At 43.6% G+C, this 7,822-nt stretch overlaps 1 long non-coding RNA gene across 1 annotated transcript in view; it reads left to right on the top strand.

The window, feature by feature from the left end:
* The window catches only part of LOC135116060 (uncharacterized), a 52,740-nt gene extending 47,060 nt beyond the window's left edge, over positions 1 to 5,680 (top strand). Inside the window, exon 2 of the long non-coding RNA XR_010276156.1 lies at positions 4,005 to 5,680. This is a non-coding gene — a long non-coding RNA (uncharacterized LOC135116060). The remainder of the gene's footprint in view (positions 1 to 4,004) is intronic.
* The last annotated feature ends 2,142 nt before the right edge of the window (positions 5,681 to 7,822 follow it).

The raw sequence follows: 7,822 nt of genomic DNA, 5'->3' as shown, positions 1-7,822 counted from the left end.
AACATCACAACACATTAACTATTAAAACCATAACACCATAACACCGTCACAGCGCAGTTCTCCAGAGCCCCGAGGTGTTACGTCCCCACACACCCTCCATTCACGCCCCTGCCCCGTCACACGTCCTCCGTCACGCCCCGTCACCCCATAGCCAAGCCCCCAGCGAGCGTCACAACCCATTGTCATTATTCCCATTTTATATCACCCATTATCCCGTCTCCAGAATGGGTCCCGAAATTCGTGGTAGGGTGAAAATCTGTTAAGGGTGAGAGAAGTGTCCCTCCCTTCTCTCCCTTCTCTCTCTCTCTCTCTCTCTCTCTCTCTCCCTTCCCTCTGGCAGTTATTTATGTGTCACCCCGGGCATTTTGAGGGAAGGGGGAGGATGGGAGGGAAGGGGCCGTAGGGAAGTCAGAGGGTAGGTAAGTAGGGGAAGAGAAAGGGAAGTAGATGGGTAGGGAGGAAGGGAGGGAAGGAGAGGAGAGAAGGGAGAGGGGAGAAGGAAGGGAGGCAGGAGGAACGTAATATGACTGACCGCAAGTTAAATGTTTTTGTTCGTAATCAATGTTTTCCTGTTTTCCCTTTTTTTCCTTGCTTTTCATTGAGGGAGCGTTAGAGGGAGGGGCCTGTTAGAGAAGGAGGAGGCTAAGGGGGAGGCTAGATATAATAGGGAGGGTGACGTTAGGGGGAGAGAGGGAGGTTATAATGATGACTAAATATAATAGGGGAATATGAACAAGACACATAAGGTGATTATCTCTCTCTCTCTCTCTCTCTCTCTCTCTCTCTCTCTCTCTCTCTCTCTCTCTCTCTCTCTCTCTCTCTCTCTCTCTCTCTCTCTCTGAGTATGACAGAGAAGATACGAAAAAATTGATACGAAAACTAAGTAACAAAATGAAAAGAGAGAAAGGGAAAGAAGAGGAGAAGGAAGAGGGGGATTTACTGCCATAATGAGGGAGAGCAGCTGACCCGTGTGACGTGTGAGGCGGAAGTGACGTGACACAATCAGGTGCCAGGTGTGGAGCCTTACCTGAGCTTGAGGCACGTGCAGCTAATCCCTTGATTGCAACGAAAATCTAAGCACTCAACCGGTGGGATTTTTGTCATTATTTTTTTGTGTGTTCTTCGACGATGATTATGAATGTTATATATATATATATATATATATATATATATATATATATATATATATATATATATATATATATATATATATATATATATATATATATATATATATATATATATATATATATATATATATATATATATATATATATATATATATATATATATATATATATATTACCTGTTGTTTACTTATTTTTTTCTATTTATTCATTAATTTCTTGTTTTTTTCGGTCTTTCTGCCTATCTGCCTCTCTTAAAGTATTAGTTTTTTTTACTTTTCTATGTCTGTTTTTCTGTCATTCTCTCTCTCTCTCTCTCTCTCTCTCTCTCTCTCTCTCTCTCTCTCTCTCTCTCTCTCTCTCTCTCTCTCTCTCTCTCTCTCTCTCTCTCTCTCTCTCTCTCTCTCTCTCTCCCCCTTCCCTTTCTCCTTTCACCCCTATTATTCCAGCAGAAAATTTACAGACCACACAAACAAAACAGACAAACTATCCCGCCTCACGCCCGCCACTGATGCGCCGCGGGATTAAAGTAAACTGAGGCAAACAAAGCGACAGGAAAACTGACGCAAACAAATTAATTTCGCGCTCGGCTGAGAGTGATAAATCCTTCGTAATGTCTTGTGGCGGCTACCTCATTTTGGGAGGAGGAGGAGGAGGAGGAGGAACTGGAGGAAGAAAAGACAGAAAGGAAAGAACTTTTTGGGAAAAGGAGTCACCAGTAAAGAGAAGCGAGAGAGAGAGAGAGAGAGAGAGAGAGAGAGAGAGAGAGAGAGAGAGAGAGAGAGAGAGAGAGAGAGAGAGAGAGAGAATCGCTTGCGCCGTACCTCCCATCGACCGCTAGGGTGCAAGAGAGAGAGAGAGAGAGAGAGAGAGAGAGAGAGAGAGAGAGAGACGCACCGCAGGCAAAACTCAACACCGCAGCTTCCATCCCTCCATCCGTCCATCCAACCCCCTCTTGCCCCTCCCTCCTTTCCTCCCTCTCTCACTCTCCCTCCCTCCCTTCCTCCCTCTCTCCCTCCCTCCCTCCCTCCCTCTGTAGTCAATTAAGTGGTCCCGCCGCGGTGATTCCAGGGCCCCAATACATTAATTACCCAGGAATGGCCCTCTAATGGAGTGTCTGACCCGTGCCGGACGCCTCACCTCGATCGTCCTTTGTTCCGTTGACACTTTTGGCGGGAAAATCCTCCTATCCACGTGAAAGGGGTGATGGGACGAGGGAGGAAGGGGGTGGTTAGTGTAAGGGAGGTATAAGGGGAAGGGGAAGGGTATAAGTGAAGGTAATGGAGGTGATAGGGATGTTTTTTTTTCTTCTCCGTTTTTCTTCTTTTTCTTCTCGTTTATTTTTATGATCAACGTTTTTTTTTCTTTCTTCTTTACCTCTTCTTTTTAATGTCTTTTCTTGTGTCTTCTCTTTCTTCATTTTCTTTTTTTTATCAGTTTCGTCTTTTGTTCGTCTCCCATTTCTTCTCTCGTGGCTTATCTTGTCTTCAGTTGTCTTCTCAGATCTCAGTTTCTATTATATATTTTTCTTGTAGTGTAAAGTTTTCTTCCTCATGAACGAAGAGGTAGACTGAAAAAAAAAGAAAAGTAAGAGGCGGAGTAGGAAGAGGGAGAAAAGGAAGAGAAGGGAGATAAGAGAGATCGCATTCTGTAACGTTCTTCCCTCCCACATCTCCCTCCCTACCATCTCTCTCCCCCATCTCTCTCCCCCCTTCGCACGCCCATCACCCTGAGGCGCGGTGCATTATGGGAACCTCGGCGCCTCAAAGGTTGGCACGACAGGGGGGAGGGGAGGAGAGCCACTATTATGACCCCCCGCAACCTCCGACACCTCCTCCTCCTCTTCTTCCTCCTCCTCTTCCTCTTCCTCCTCTTCCCCTTAGCCTGAGAGAGACAGTTACTGTGCACAACGATAAACTGCGTTGGTAATGTACGTAACTGCTCTCTCTCTCTCTCTCTCTCTCTCTCTCTCTCTCTCTCTCTCTCTCTCTCTCTCTCTCTCTCTCTCTCTCTCTCTCTCTCTCTCTCTCTCTCTCAAGATTTCCAGGCGTGAAGTGTTTTAAATCACCCAGAAAATGAGCTTTGGAATAGCCGTGTTAAATGGCTCGATTAAAAGGCTTGGTGAAATGACTCCATCACTATCACTTCATCATTCTCTTGTAATCTCTCTCTCTCTCTCTCTCTCTCTCTCTCTCTCTCTCTCTCTCTCTCTCTCTCTCTCTCTCTCTCTCTCTCTCTCTCTCTCCTTCTGCCATTTATATTAACGTTTTGCTTTCCTCTCCTTCCATAATCTCTCTTCCATCCCTTTCCTCCCTTCCCTCATCCCTCTCTTTCCTCCATTTCCCTTCCCACTCTCCCTCTCCCTCCCTCAAAGCCATAGCTCATACTTTCTATGTAAACGCTATTTATTTTTCCTCTCCTGTTCTCACCCCTCATGTGTTCAATATGTTTGGTGCCTCGCTCTCAAATGCTTCATATCCATCAGCGAGTATATTATTTTGCATGTGCTTTCTGTATATATGTGTGTGTGTGTGTGTGTGTGTGTGTGTGTGTCTGTGTGTGTGTGTGTGTGTGTGTGTGTGTGTGTGTGATAGTGGTACAGACGTACAGATAAAGTCAAATACAGAGACAGAGTTCCTATTTAGCTTTTTACTGTAATGAATTCTATAAATTAATGTTTCTTTTCATTTCCATTTAAATTATATATATAAAACATGATTTTTTTTTCCTAAACTTTCATACTGCAGACTTTGTTTTGCACTTCCTTACACACTGAAAATGGAGCTGTGAATGTCTAATGTACGCATTTTTTTTTTCCCCAACAATATACGTATTTGCTTTCAACTTCGTTTTTCATTAATTTTTCTTCTTCCACAGCAGCGAGGGAACACAGCGCTGGGCATCCAACTCGTGGCAGTGTAAGTCTTATCAACCAAGTACTCTACGCTTCCTCTAAGTAAGTTTCCTAAACGAACATTTCATTACGTTAATTTGGCGGAATTTGTAATGTGACAAATTTTTAGGTGACATTTTTACGAAGGAATCTTAGCGAGTGGGAATTACGTGAGTGGGTTTTATACTGAGGCCTTCTTTTCAATTTTCTGTAGGCTGTAGGAAACAACCACATCCTTCTCTCCACCTTCACTCCCTCACCTCTACAGTTTCCCTCCCTTCTCTCTTTCCTTTCCTTCCTCCAACCCCATTCTCATCCCGCGACTACCCGCTTCCTAACTACCTTCCTCCTCCTCCTCCTTCCGCCTTCCCCTCCCGCGGCCTCTCGCTCCCTCCCGCCCTCAGGAGTCGCGTTGGAGGGGCGATTCGTGGTTGTTGACGCTCGAGAAGGGTTCCCACGCCCTCCCACGCCAGCCCTTCCACGTCCTCTCCCCTTTTGTCCAGGTTTAAACTCCGGTATCAAGTAGGTAGAGGCGAGAGATTCTGACTTTGTGATCTCTCTTGTCTCCCTCCTCCCTTCCTCCTCCCTCCCTCACTCTTTCGTTCCCTTCACCCCTCCGCGCTCTCACCTCCCCGTAACCCTCTTTATTCTCGCTGATAACTTCTCTTGACATTCCACACGTCCTTTTAATTATTCTCTCCCTTTTTTTTCTCTCTCTTGCTCACCTTCTATCTTTAAACATCTTTGCTTGCAGTTTTTGTGAAGCAACGGTCTTTTTCTTAACTTAAACACTGACTATCATTTCCCAACCCTTTCTTTCTTATTGTTTATCAATTTGGGCACCTTAAATACAATTAAAACCTCTTTCCTACCTTTAAAACAGCTTGAGGAATTTAAAATTCATAAACCTTCATCCATCGCTTAAATGATCTTAATTTTTCTGATTAAGACCTTTCTTATCATCAAACCTTTCATTTCTTTAACTCCATATCCTCATAACTTCAGAAACGATAAGAACCTCATCATAGACTCCTTCCATAGCCTGTCTTTCTTATTTTACAATCCTTTATTCCCTCATAACTTCATATCCCCAAAACTCCAAAAAGTATTAGAACTTCTTCGTAGATCTTTTCATTGACTTCAAACACCTTCATGAGATGCACGAGGACGTTACAGACCATCGTTGCTTCAGTCACTCGTACCTCCCTTGAGTCAGTTAGGCGACCAGGCTTTCTCCAAGGTGGGCGTCTTTGCCGGCGGTGTTGAGAGGCGTCGTTAGAATCAGGGCACTCGGTGAGGCGCCATCGAGTCCTGTCAATACCCGCCTGAGGAAAGGAGAAAGAGGCGGAGGACGAGAGGAGAGGGAGGGTTGAAAACAAAACACAATCGTCACCAGCACGTCAGTTTTCTCTATAGCCGCGGGAACCAGATCAGAGCTTTTATGTTAGAGATTTAAACGCCAACCGTCTGAGCAGATGCAAGTCGATCCCTTTGCTGGCTAAGTGGTCCTCGACTTCGTGTAGGAGGAGGAGGAGGAGGAAGAGGTAGAAGAGAAGGAGGAGGAGTTGGAGGTAGAAGAGGACAAGAAGGAGTGTGTAGAGAATCAAGTATTTTACATTTTATTATCGTATCTTGTTGATTTCTCGTTCTGTTGAATCTTTATGACTTTCAATATCCTAATTTTAATCTCCTCTTTTATACGAAACTCCTTTAAACTCTTATTTCCAGCAGTATTTTTTTACATTCGACGTTGACATTCTCTCTCTCTCTCTCTCTCTCTCTCTCTCTCTCTCTCTCTCTCTCTCTCTCTCTCTCTCTCTCTCTCTCTCTCTCTCTCTCTCTCTCTCTCTCTCACACATAAACCCACATTCCTTCCTCCACATTTCTAATTCTCACCACATCACCTCACCTTTCCCTTTCCCTCCCCCACATTATCACTCTCCCCGAAACTCCATCTTTCCCCCATTTTTTTCTCTCCCCTTCCCGTCATGTATCTCGGTCAGGTTACCGCCATCTCTCGTCCGACAAGGGAATCACACCCAACGCTCCGAGAAATTACTGATTAAAGTATCATGTTAAAGCGAGACCCCAAACAGAAGGCGCGGCGGGGAGGGCAGTGGATCGGGAAGCTATTGCGTGGGAAGGTAAAACAGGGACATGGGAATGAAGCTTTGCCACTGTGCTTCATCTCCGTGTTATTGATTCTAGGTGCGATGGGAGGTGAATGATTTGTGTAGGTGCAGCATAGCGTTTTGCCACAGTGCTGCTCCGTATCGCAAACAGTGAATATGTGGCTAGTGAAATTTTGGGCAGGGAGTATAGAGAGGGATGTAAGGTGTTGTGTATGTATGTGAAAAATTGATAGAAGCTCGGGCCACAGATGGGGAGGAATCAAGTGTAAAGGAGGTGTTTAAAGTGTTCAAAGGTGTGATAACTACGAAAGCAGTGTATTTATGTTAACCCTTTCAGTACTATAACAATAGTTTGATTATTTTTCTGGATACTACTACATATAAGATTATACTAAATTTATCATTATTTTTTCATGATTAAGATGTTTAAGATTAGTTCTAGTTTCTCATCCACTATAGTTATGTTTTTACTTGCTTAGTTCCGATGAAGAGCATTGGTAGTCAATGAAGTTTGGGAATTGTCTGCACTCATTGATTGTTAAATATCTTGGTTTATAAAGGTTTTCTTGTCTAGGTTCAAGAAAGTGTTTTGCTGCAGTGCTTTGCTTTCCTATTATTTGATTTTGAAGGCTGTGGTGGACAATTTAAGCTGCAGTTTTACATTTTTTTTTTTTTAATAATTAAGCATGGTAACTTAACTGTTAATCATGTACACAAAAACTGAGTCATATGCATAAATATCTACTCGCATAGACAAAAATCCTTGTACAAATTTCAGCTACGTAACGTTTTTGTACGTGAGAAATATTTATCATTGTATGCACGTAAATAAAAACTCACGCATAAATTTCACGCACGAATCCTTTGTGTACGTAAAAATCGTAAAAAGTTAAGCGTAATGCACGTATTAATTACCAGTGTATGTAGTACGTACCGCAGGAACACAGCTTCCCCCTTCCCCGCCTCTAGTACCCCTACCGCCCCTCTCCCACAGCCCCCACAGTCCCCCATGGCCCACTTACCCCGGGAGCGCTTAATGGTAAAATCAATGGGCATCGTGGAACCTGCGGGGACAGTAATTAATTTGAACACGATTTCCTATAGAACTTCCCTTTAGACACGCAGCTAATGGGTGAAGGGGAGGCGGGAAGAGGGGAAAAAAGCGAGATAGCGAGAGAGAGAGAGAGAGAGAGAGAGAGAGAGAGAGAGAGAGAGAGAGAGAGAGAGAGAGAGAGAGAGAGAAGAGGGATCCGTGCCATATTTTAAGTGTCACTCGGTTAATGGGGTTATGGAGAGGGCGAGGATGGCGATAAAAGATAATAATAGTAATGATGATAATGGTAATGGTAATAATAAACAATGGAAGGCTATAATAGGTTTGATAGGTAAGCTAAAGGTTAGAAATAATATAGAAATTTAAGAAAGAGAAGAAAAAGGGGTTAGGTAAGATATAGGAGAGGAAAATAAGGGGAAAAAAGAGGAAAGAATGATAAGGAAGAAAAGTATAGAGAGGAAAGAGAAAAGGGAAAGGGAACAGGGGAGGAAACTGGAAGGAGTAAGGAAAGAAACGAGGAGGGGGAATAGGAGATGAAACGGAGAGGAAAGTGTAAGAGAAATGGAAAGAAGGTAAGGAAAAGATAATGAGGAAAAGTAATATGGAAAGAAAATAG

The sequence above is a fragment of the Scylla paramamosain genome, chromosome 30 (genome assembly GCF_035594125.1).
Source record: "Scylla paramamosain isolate STU-SP2022 chromosome 30, ASM3559412v1, whole genome shotgun sequence".
In the NCBI taxonomy this organism is placed as follows: Eukaryota; Metazoa; Arthropoda; class Malacostraca; order Decapoda; family Portunidae; genus Scylla; species Scylla paramamosain.
The sequence above is the reverse complement of the archived record's forward strand: the minus strand, read 5'-3'. Positions and strand labels throughout refer to the sequence as shown.